The following is a 12860-nucleotide window of genomic DNA, read 5'->3' on the forward strand; positions in this document are numbered from 1 at the left end:
GACTGTCACCGTGCCACCTGGGGGGCGCAACCTGAAAATTCTTCATTGTCACATTCCCCACCCCCCAAAAAATGTGTCGCCATTCTTGGATGGCCATTACTTTCTCAAATGAAGTACATGACAATGCGCCTTGTCGAAGCGAGCTGGTAAAGCGACGTGGCAAGATTGCATAAGCAGTCATGCCCCACAAACTAATCTGGCAGTTTGATATCCACCATGATGCTCCAGTGGAGGAGATTAATACTCCTCCTGCTCCCACACAATAGCGGACGTAAGGGAAGTGCGTTAATGGGTGCCAACCATCTCAATCACGGCTGCGGCATCAATCTCACTCTTACCACCTCGACATCTTAATTGGCACGCAATCACGTGCGGCTTGGATAACAAAAACATTGTGGGATCCGTGAAGGGAAACAAGCGGGTATACGAATGCAAATGTGTTAAAAAAAAAAAGATGCAGACGCTAAGCGAAAATGAAATTCTAAACAGATGTAATGCTCGATCCCAAATGGAATTTCTGCATTGTTATTCATTGAAGGCGTGCCCGGATTAAGGGAGTCACCTCTCGCGCAAACTCGCAAAAGCCAACAGCGATATATTGCCACTTAAGCCAGTGAAGGTGCAATGAAGTCAGCTGGGTTTTATTTCTGCAGATGGACACCCAACATACACGCGCACCTCAGACTATCCTCATATTTAATAACACGGATAGCACCAAAGACATGATTACTTGTTGTTTGAAGAATTTACCAAATCAAAACATCTATGGAGTCCGCTGTCAAACTAAACATCAAACCAAGAGAATGACTTGTTTTGTCTTTCAAACAACCTCGAAATTATGCCAGCTGCTTGCTTAATACCATCAAGCAATGCAAAACACCATCGATGGGTTAATGATTAGCATCGTGATTTTACATTTCCTTAAGCAACTGATTAATTGTTTTACTAAAACACAGTGCATATCAACGCCGTCCTGTGAAAATTGCGCATGTCCATTTTTGTCATTTTTTTCGCTGATGCGATGTCTGCATTTGGTTGTAATACGTTTGGATGGCTGTTGGGCACACGCCGCTGATTAATGGTGACAACTGAGGCAGGATGCACCAAAGCTCCCGGGCCAGAATCCAACACGTCTCCTGGTTTCATGCCCGGTGTTCAACTGGGGATCTCGTAATGTCTCTGCCTTCCAGCTCTAGTGGGCTGCTTTGAGACTTAGTCTGCAATACTGAAAGGACTGAAATGTACACCCCCACGTACAACATTTACACTTGGCAGAAGTAATAAACTAGTGGCTGATTAATTCCTCTTTTGAACCAATCAGATCTGAGACTCGCCACCGTGAACCTTCGTGAAGTGGCGTTTTTCGGTCTTCTGATTGGTTGAGCTAATGGACTTCTGTGTTCACTACTCTGATTGGTTGATCTTGATATGGGCAAATTGTTTACAGCGGAGGACAATGTTGGACATGATTAAAAATATGTCTTCAGCACACTTACATTTTTTTTTTTTTTTTTTTAATGAGAAAGTGGACATTGTGAGGATATGTCAACCAAAACAGTTTTCTGCTGACTTGTTTGCTCTCGCTGGGTCCGAACCTCCGCTTGCTCGCTCTCGCTCGCTTGGTGGTTTCTGCCACTGGTGGTTCTAGCTGCTCGTGTCGAAGCCAATGTGTCGACCGCCGCTTGTGTTCCAACAGTGGAGGCCTGTGGTTTGTTGTCGCTGGGGCGGCCGAAACTGATCGTTTGCTCGTCAGTGTGGCTCACTCACGATCGCTCTCTCGCTCGTCCGAATGCTAATGTCAATCGGGAAACATATTTTTGGGACACCTTGAGGGTGCCACGTATGAGCGCTACTGCTACACAGCAGCAAACGACGCAACAGCATCTCTGCTGAGCACAAATTATTTTAGTTTTTTTTTTTTTTTTATGTTGTAGTCCAAAAGTGAGGACTCTTGTTTTATTCTGGATGGAGGGAAATGGTCCAGTGCCTGTCTGACGCATCTAGATAATCTTCACTGAGCCCCCCCTCTTCCCCTGTTTGTTGAGGACCCGATGGCTGCTTTCCTATCAGGATCAATGTCTTGTTCCAGAGATAACAGGCCCGCAGTAGAGTGGGGCCAATAAGATACCAAGGGGAGGTGAATCAAAATAACCAGTATGATCCAGAAGACCCCTTTTGAATTATTTTCCAACATATGTTTCCGACTATTATCCCATTTTATTTATCTTGTTGTGGCCGGCGGATTGTTCATTTGTCGTCAAGAGATTGCCTTCATTTGTTTTTATTGAAATTAAGAAACGCCGCAACAGTTTTTAGAGTTTGAACTTGGTCTCGAGACTGGTCTCAAGAATCCATTTTCAAGGTCTAGCTGACATATATTTAAAAAAAAACAAACATTTGAGACTTTTGCATGTTGTTCTTTGAAAGGGTTATAACATTAAGTTTGGAACTGTCACGTGTATTCAAAATGGAATTTTCATTGGAAGAAGGAATAAGCTTTTGCTTTTCAACCTTGTCATGCTTTTTAAAATTGATTTTTTGTGGTGTTGGTCTTGACTCTGTCTTAACTTCCAGAAGTGTTAATATTGGTTAGTGTGGTCTTTGAGCAATCTACTTATTTTTTGAGCGGTTGTCATTCTCATTATCAATAAGGCAAGCACGACATCCTTCATGTACAACCTTAACACTTTCATACACTCTGTAACCTGATAAGCTGTCCACTGTAGTAACCGCTGTCTCTGAAAGGGTGAATGTGGCCAATCAGCCTATCAGACGGTCTTCCATTCTTTATGGTACGGACATACACAATCTCGCACTCTTTTGTGGAGATGAAAAGAAAACGTCAGTTCTACCCATGAGGAGAAAAAGAGAAAATATTTGATTGATTGACAGTGTCCCGACCATAATATCCTTGCTTTCCCACCCTGAAGATGAAGACGAGGCGCTTCATCTCCCGCGTGTCCACTAAAACCTTGAGCCATCCGCCTCGCAGCTCCTCAACTTGGTGGAATGGTTTTGCCGCCAGCACCGCGTGAGGCCGACTCCACTCTAATGGCTTTGCTATCAAAAAAAAAAGAGCGACGACATCATCATCATCAACACAGCAGCAAAAAAGAACAACGGAAAGCAAAACGGTCAGTGTGCTTGCTTGCAGGGGGGTTCTGAGTTTTGTTGCATCTCAGTCAGGAAAAGCATAAATATTGCAAAATGCTAATGACAAGCAACAATGAGAATTATGCAAATTTTTCCCTGTCGTTTGGCTCCCAGGAACGGCTAATATTGTTTGCGCTGGATGAGACGAGTGGTGTCACGTTTGAGTCATGGAGAGTAATAAACGAGAGTGGCAGGCGGACCAGCGCAGTCCCCTACCAAGGTTCAGCAAATTTATTCCCGGCGTACTACGTAAAAGCTGCATGGCACAATTGTTTATGTTGCTGGGATGTTAAAACGCCGATATGTAAAAGCGCAAAAGCCATCATTTTAATCTGAAAATACATTTGTAATCATTATTATCTATGAATGTCACTTGAATATTTTCCAAATGAATTTATCATTTCTTTCATTTTAAAATTGCAAATCAGGACTATTCTGCGCTGACCCCACAATATGGTGTCTTTTTAAGCGAGTAATTTTAATTAAAAAAAAATTCAGTATACAAGCAAGTCAATAGTTTTAGAGATGTGTATTATAGTCCTGCGTTTTGCCTTTTTTATATTCATCGAGCAGAGAAAATATATGCCGGCGGGGATTATTTTATAATCTGTTTGTATGTGTTGCTGCTCCATTTGTGTTGAGAAGCAGTTGTTTGAAGGTTAATTGGTGTGACAGCCATGGTAATTGGTTAGCTCGTCTATGGCATCTATACGTTAGCATTTAGGAACTTGTGCTAGACCAAATGTCATGTTTTAAATTAGGGTTGTAGTGTTTAAATACAAGTGTCAGTTCTAAATTTTGAGTGGGAGAGACTAACTGCTTTCACCTGAAGCAAATGTACATGCAACCGAGTCTTGGCCTCTTCAAGGTGACGTTATACGATAGTCTCATTTGTCGACCGCGAGAGTGTGAGATCAGGCGTTTCGAAATACGCAGAAACAATAAACTAATTTCCATGAGCAATTTCTGTGTCATTTTCCATTGTTAGCATCGAGCTAGCAGACATTCCGGCAGACAAAACTACGTTTCGCTTGAACATTTTTGTTCTTTCGATTTATAATGTTTAATCCTCTCGTTTTATGTGTCGGTTTTACAGTAAACTTCAACTTGTAGCAACAAACGACTTGAAGCACGCACCTTTTGCCTTTTGTTGGCAAAGCTGCGCGAGCCAGACAGTTTTCATCTTTTCCCCAGTGATGTTATATGGCGGTCCCCCTGTGTCTTGAGTACCTTTATGAAAGTGCGTAGTAAGGCTTAACCAGTTCGTGTGGGTCTGGAGCGTATCCCTTACGATAAACAAGTGGTTCACTGTGTGTGGTTGGACTGGTGCATTCTGCTCAAAGTGCGATTGTAACTTTAACCAGACATTCCATCACCGTGACCTTCCAGCAGGTCATTAGCACAAATATACTGACATGTACGGGAGGCGGGGGAAGGGGAGGGGTGGCTTGCAGAAGGCGGTGACCGTCGATCAGGACATGAGGCGGCCGCGTACAGACAGATGCTTGATGGGTGTCGGCTCGAAGGAAGCTGTCATTTCGGGCCGAGAACCGAAGCCCGTCTGGTGGAGAGCTTGGTTAACGGCACACGAGCGTCCTCGGGCGCTATCGCGTCGCTCCCTGATGGAATTCTTGGCGGGGAAATGTATTCGCCTGTTTGGCCGCTTCATACACTCGGCATTCCCGAGGAGGGAGATTGCATTCCTGCTGATAAAATATTACTATCCAGGAGAGGCTCTTGAATGGTCTTATAAGGTCAGGGTTGCATTAAAGGAGCCCCAGGCTGGTCATTAAATGTTACCAAAAAAAAAAAAAAAGCCTACATTTTCCGTGTGTAACCAAGGTCAGAGGTAATTGTTTTTTTGTTGCCTCACTCCATTCAAACATGGATCATTCCAGCACTAGAGGACAACTTCGGCCTCTAAATAATTTTCAGAGATTGGAGTTTTTAGGGCAAATAATGCCGTTTGAAATGTCACGGTAATGTTGACGTGTCGACTCGGGGGAAGCCATCGGAGCTTCAGGCCATACGAGGTTGTTGGTGGATATTTTCAACGGAAAATTGTCAGCCGATCAGGGAAAGGCTTCTCAGACTGGAAGAAGGGAGATATGTTGAGAAATAACCTAGTGACACGGTTTGTCTCTAAATTAAATGTTTTTTAAAAAACGCACCACACAAAAATACTTATATTCAAATTTTTAAAATTAATTGTTGTTGGGGTTTTTTTAATCCACACACAAAAACACTCAATTTCTCTGGAGCCCGTCATCCAATTTTCATAATTCTACAGCTACAGTTTTATTTTGTCTCAGAACAAGTACGCCCGTCTGTATTTTTAACTTGGATTGATGGAAAATGCCCTCCAATTCTGCAATGCCCCACATATAGACCACAACCACCTTGTATCGCATTCCTTCGCGCCCCAAACCATGACCTTCAGGTCTAACCGGCAGTCCAAGGGGACGTTGTCCTGCGCTAAAGTGAATTACGTTGCAGTAATGCATTACGTTAGGCAGCGTTCGCCGGACAATCTGTCATTGTCTACTTGAGCTGGTCGCACTTGGCTCATGAATCCTCATCCCATCACTTTACGAATCCAGGTGAAAGATTCCATGTAAGGAGTTACGCCAAGGTCTTGGGGGGGGGCCCCCGGGCCTGTATATGTTTTACAATCGCAAGACACAAGCACAATACCGAAAATCGCCCGTCTTTGGAGAGCATCCCCGTACTCAAGGTCTTCATGAATAAACTATGACATTTGTATCGTTTACGAGCCGAAGGATAATACTTGTGTGCAAAGACTATAAAGTCCTGTAATGGGATTTCAACTTGAACCTAAGCTTCATATGAGGAATAGTAATAACAAATATGGAGGACGTTTGCGAGGGGCCATTTATGAGTCCAGTCACAGCGGCGGATCAATACCATTCATCCGACCAATTTTTGTTTCATTCTAGCGGCGTACAAAAAAAAAAAATAAGGTTTGCTCGCAGATTTTTCAGCCTCTTCTGTACTCCATCTGACCGGTGGCATCTCCAAAATAGTCTTTGCAAACAAATGCTGCATGAATCAGCATGATCTGTCTTTCTTAACAGATGGGCGGCTTGTGCGGGGGTCCTCCCCTTTGCTCTCGGGGAGCTCTCGGCTGGCGTCAGCGGACAGCCCATCGCTGCAGAGACGCTTCAAGTTGCCCTTGGATAAAGAGCGTAAATGAGCGTCAGGTAACATACGCGGTGATCTGAGGTTGCGAAGGCAGCACAGTTTTTGGACACAGCAGGGTAGTTCCTGGGAACGTCAACAGATTGTTGAAATGACCTTCAGATCATGTTGTAGTAAGACTTTGAACATAAAACCGTGGTCACATAGACAGATTAACCTTGGTAACAGAAGACCCTTGGGACAGGGGAATCGTGGGCCTTAGGGAACCTAAAAAGTTGGCCCCACAGAGCATTGCTCATTTTTGGGGGACCAAATGATCCTGCGGGTCTTGGTCAGCAGAAGATGTGGTAGAGGGGGCATACAACCTCGGGCACACGCAGAACTCTGCAGACAAAGAAATCTGGGAGTGGAACAAAATCCTTGGGAGTATAGAACCATGGGAACTATCAAGTACTAGGAAAGCAAAACAATCTGGTCAAATAGAAACTTGTTTGACAAAAGATCATGTGAACCTTGATGGAGAAAAAAAAACAGCCACTACTATACAACTGCGGCGTCAATTAGAACCTTGGGGAGAATACCGTATTTTTGCACTATGAGACGCTTTGGAATATAAGGCGCACCTTCAATGAATGGCCTATTTTAAAACTGTTTTCATATATAGGGCGCACCACATTTTAAGGTGCATAGAATAGAAGCCACAATAGTCGCTGCGGTTGCGTTATGCATCCACTAGATGGAGCTACGCTAAAGGGAATACAATACAATACAATATAGCTTTATTTATACGGAGCCTTCACAACCGCTTTAAACCCTGTGAAAACGTCAAACCCTGGAGTCAAAGACGCCCGGGAAGCTTCAACTCTCTTCATTCCGTTGAAATCATTAGGAAATTCCCGTGCTGCTTCCAAAAGGCAAATTTTCAAGACATGAGACCAAATAGCTTCAAAATGTGCTTCTCGGGAATGATGCCCTTTTTAAATGCTCCTTCTTTGTAAAACATTCAGCTGCTTTTCCGTATTGTGTGAAGTCCCTCCGGCACTGCATCGCAATATGTCAGGCAAGGACGTTCCCGACTATTTATCTCTTATCACAGTCGGTAATCACATCCTCTTGATGCACATCATCAAACAAAAGAGCAAAAACACACTTTGGAGGACACGGACTCGACAACTTTACCACCCGGCGGCGACAAATGGCACGGAGGTAGCCGTAAAACTTTGCTCGCCTGTATTTCTTGTATGTTAAAAAGAGCAAATAAAGTAGCGGCTGCATGTTCTCGAAGACAATCATTTTTGAGAAAAGGGATAAAAGCCCCCTTGAAGTTGCCGAATGACCTTTCCAATTCCCGTCAGTTCCTGTGCTGTGGCCGTTTAATTGCATTCTTTGACTTCCTTTTATTGGGCTCTCCGAAACTGTTTTCCGTCTCATCCCACTTGCCATTGTCTTTGACCAAGGGAGATTTAATTGGAAAACGAAACATTGTTTGGATTCAAACGTCTGGCTCCTGCACAAGGACGCGCTTTGTGTGCGTTTTTTTTTTTCTTGGTCTTATCACTCTTTCAGTCAGCGCTCGCCGTCTTCTGACCTGTCAGCCGTGTTCGGTTCTGAATCAAGTATTCTGCCCCTGCAAAGATAAAAATGTTATGCCAGAAAAAAAAAAGTGCTGTTAATTTTGGGCCGACCAATACGGATTTCTTGGGGGAGGCTGATGCCAATTTTGATATTTGGCTAAATTATAGATAACTGATTAATCGGCCAATTAACTACAAAAATAGAGAATGGATAAAACAGCTTGCAACGATCAAGATATGAATTGCAGGTAGAATATTTTGACTGTTTCGCAATACCTGGCAAGAATCAATGAAATTACTCGGGGGGGGGGGGGGGGCGACCTTCTATTCCTCTTCTTCACGCTCATAATCATGCTGCGTGTGTTCCAGTAGATCTCAATGCGAGCTGGCTGCAAAATGGTACTACAACTCAAAATTGGCACTTGCGTGTGTACTCTGGAAAACACACACAATTACAAATCTGCGGCATTACCGGGGTGACCCGTACCGAAAAACTGTACCGCATCACTGGGAGATGTTCCTCCCATTTCACCCCCCCCCCCCCCCACAGAAAACGAAAGTCAGCATTTCACAATGACATAACATGTGCGGCACATTACAGGCCATTCTGTCTCTCCCGCTGCCTTTCAGTTAAGACTTACAGTGGTGACCTACATTCTGGGTGGTGGGGATACACTGAAATGTATATTTGGAGAAGTAGGTCAAGAAATGCTTGTCTTGGCCAAGATTTAAAAAAAAAAAAAAACATCTGAGGATCCAAGTGAGTCAAATCGAGGCGTTACATAATGCTGTCGGAACAGGCAAGGCGATAGAAGGGCTCGGTCGTCTGTGTGTATTTAGCGCTCTAATGTTGATTAAAACTATTAAGGAGCCGCTCCCCTCCACAACCTTCCCTCCTCTCCCATGAGGATGAGTGTGATTCATCACTGTACAATTGGATTAAGTCTCCAAATCCGGGAAGGATGAATCCTTGTCATGTGGTCGGCGGTGGTGTTTTGATATTAATATCGTGACCACGAGCAGGTTTGACGACCTACGCCTCAGCGTTTCCGCATATCTGAGGCACCCGACTGACACACGCCCAATTTCATGGAAATGAAAGGGATTGCAGCCTTTTGAAATGTAAATTCAGACTGGTGAGGGGTGCTGGTGGTGGTGGGGGGTTATGCGGTATAGTTTGATCGTGAATATGAATGGGAATGGATCGCCCCGGTTGACGCAGTGAAATAAGATTTGCACCACCCTCTGCGTGCATATGCGTGAGTGAATGTCGCTGTGTGTGCGAAACGGTGCGTGAGAAACGGTGCGTGAGAATCTGTGTGTATGTTTGTGTGTGTGTGCGTGTGTTAGAGAGACTCATGCAGCGCCACTCTGAGACAAGTGAGTCGAAAAAGAAGAAGCAGCATCGTAACAAGTGTTTGCGTTTGTCTCAGTAAGCAGTTCAAGCAATGACCCCCCCCCCCCTCCCTGTCACTTCCCCATTGGAGACCCTTCCGCCATAATTAACCATTCATTAGCTTCACGAGTGGATCAGGATCACCACACCAATGTGCCCCCCCCCCCCCTAAGACCTTAGGAGTCTCCGGGTCCACAAGTCAGCCTCCCTGTGGATTCATGCGCCAAAGCGAGAAATTAATCACTCCTTGTGGTGTCTAAAGAGAAGTTGGGATGTCATAAAGCTCTGGGAGGCCTGTCGGGTTTTCAGAAAATGGGTCAGGTGAAAGCCATCTCTGTACTAATGAAGTCCCAGAGCACTGAGCATCTCACCTGCACACTTTCAATTAGCGCACAGGACCGCAATACGGAAACCGGGATGCGTCAGTCCGGTGTGGGAGTACCCGCCGAGACTCAACAGCTTCCACTGCTCCTCTCCTGCACTGCTCATATATTTGGATGTATTACAGGGCCTTGCTACATTGACATTTTCAGCCAAATATTTGATTTCAGCTCAGTTCACCGTGGTGCTCTATTGTGGTTTTGGCAACAAGCAGTGGTGGGAAGTAATGAAATACAAATTCTTAAACTACCCGCAATGGGCACTTGACCCTATTTTACCGATCTGTCTTCCATCCGCGACCTGGGTACGCTTCCGTCATCGTCCCTCCGTTCTTATTCGTTCATATAATAATCCGTCCTCGTCCTCTTCTTAGAGGCGCTCACTACAAACCTTATGTCACTTCACAAGAGAAACGCGTCGTCCATAAAATACGAAACACATGAAATGTCTTGCCAACTTTACACGACGCCAAACTCTGGAAAAATGTGCAGGACTCTCGAATGCAAACATTGACGTATTCATCACGTATACGCCTGCGTACCGAACCAGTAGCGCCGTCATTGGCTGTTGCAGATAAGACTGGCCATCAATCAAACAAAAAACATAACATGACTGTTTCTTTATATTTTGAATGTCAAAGTGATAAGCACCTCAACATTAGTATTTCACAACACAAATATAGCTAATCTGATAAAATATCCATCCATCCATCCGTCCGTTTTCCGATCTGCTTATCCTCACAAGGGTCGCGTGGGATGCCGGAGCCTATCCCAGCCGTCTTCGGGCAGGAGGCGGGGGACACCCTGAGCAGGTTGCCAGCCAATCGCAGGGCACACAGAGACGAACAACCATCCACGCTCACACTCACACATAGGGAAAATCTTAAGTGTTCAATCAGCCTGCCGTGCATGCATGCATGCAAGGTGGGAGGAAACCTGAGTACCCGGAGAAAACCCACGCAGGCCCGGAGAGAACATTCAAATTCCGCACAGGGAGGCCGGAGCTGGAACTGAACCTCTGCACTGTGAGGTCGACGCGCTAACCATTCGACCACCGGGCCGCCCTCTGATAAAATAAAGTAATAATAATAAAAACATTTAGAAATCCGTGCCTCAAATGGGAGGGCATACGCATCTTGGTGGGCGGGCACGGTGAGACGTACAACACAGCCAGCTGGACAGAGGACGAGCGCTCCTCCTCTTGTCTGCAGGAAGCAAAATGAAGTCACTCCCTCCCACACACAAACACGGTGAACACGCACGAGACAAGCAGCGCCTCACATTCGGTCTGAAGTAGTGCATTGGCGGATTACACACGTAAAACAGGCTGGGCGCGTTTTTGTCAGTCGTGAGTGAAATGGGTGTCCGTAGGTACTTAACCCGGTTAGGGACGATAAAAGGGACAGACAAAAACCCTCTTCCATCCTTGCCAAGTCCGTGTCCTTTTTGACAAAAAAAACCCAAAACAAAAAACACAAACTTTGTCCTCCAAAATGGGCGTTGGTCCGGACCATTCCGTCCCAGGGACGGAATTTACATCTCTGTAAAGTACCATACTCCACTAATCACATATTTGCCTATTTTCTTGACTGCTGATGAGCTTATTCTTTTTTCTGTCATTCTTCCACTGTTGTGAACGCAGCAGGAAGTTCAAAAAGGAATTTGTGGATTACTGACAAGATCGGAAGTACGCCACCGACATGGTGCAAGTAGTCCACCTGCCCAGTTGGAAGCAACTATACCAGACAAATGGGAGAGCCGAAATGATATTTTTGGAGCTTGCTGTCGGTGTGTCATTTGGAGAAAACAAATCATCCCCTGGTACCAGTTTCACTGATCCACATGAAACTGGGCGGACATGTCGATCATAACAGGACGCATGAAAAAGGATCCATGCTTGAAATGCAACAGGAAAGCCACCATTTTGGCTCAGAGTGACCATTTTTGAGCAAATTATATGACTCAAAATCCTACCAGGGGATTCACCCAAATGAATCCCAATGGAAAAGTTCGGAAAATAAAGCAGCTCGTGCCACTGGCTTGACCACCAAATTAGGTTGATGTCTATCATAACAGAATGCACGACAAAGTCTCAAGGACCCATGCCCGAAATTGAACAGCAATTTTCATACAAGGGAATTTGCCCAAACTAGCCTCAGTCGCAAGAACGCATCCTAAACAGAGGCTAAATTACAAAGGGGTTTTTTTGTGCGTGTCACATAATTATTGTTGATCTTCAATTTTAGGCGATACCGTTGTTTAACAGCCACCGAAGACACTATTCATAAAACCCTTCTCCCCTTTATATTATTCAGGTCTAATAAAAGATTGCCATTAAGGGACGATATATTACACTTTGAAGTCAATGCGCCTCAGAGAAATAAATAAATAACACAACACAAGTCTTTTGGTGTGCCTGCAGGACTTTTATCGACCACAATCGTCCCCTGGGAGTGGGAGCAGCTCTCCTAAACCTTTTTTTAATGTCTGCTGGAGGGGATGGAGGAGGCAGCCACGTTGTCCTGATGGTGGGATTAAACGGATAAAGTAAAGGGACATCATGCTGCAGATGACATCACACGGTCAGACCTCGCCACCACCAAAGGTCCAAATTTCATTCATTGGAATTTTGTGGGGATTCCGCTTGTTGGACTTTTGTCACTGTACCTTTGGACTAGTTTGTGTGCCTTGACTTATACGCTGTATGGAAGCAGCAAAATCATTTTTTACCCCTTTTGCAACAAGCAGCAGTTTGGCAGAACAGTTCTTCACGAAAGAGACTTCAAGCTATTTATTGCCATTCCCAGTTGAAGTTGACTGTCAAACTAAACATCAAATAAAGAGAATTACACGTTGTGTAGTTGAAACAACCACATAGCTGAGACTTAAAGTCAGCCGACTAAATGCTATCGTTACAAGACAAATTGTCAAAGGCAGTCGAACAACACTAGCATAGATGTTGCATATAGATGTCGTCCATATTCTTTACTCTTTTTAGACAACTGAGTTATATTACCTAAGAGTGAATCGGGAAAGGCTTTGTCTATTTCACTCTGTCTTATACTGCCCTTGGGTGTCCAAGAAACACGCACCGGAAGGAGCAGGACAAAATCCATAGAATTGAAGCAAAAAAACGTGGCAAAACTATGTAAATATTGCGATAACTTTACGACTGTATATTTTACTAAATTACAATAT

This window comes from Hippocampus guttulatus, chromosome 17, assembly GCF_054856545.1.
Source record: "Hippocampus guttulatus isolate MCC_2025c chromosome 17, RoL_Hgut_1.0, whole genome shotgun sequence".
Lineage (NCBI taxonomy): Eukaryota > Metazoa > Chordata > Actinopteri > Syngnathiformes > Syngnathidae > Hippocampus > Hippocampus guttulatus.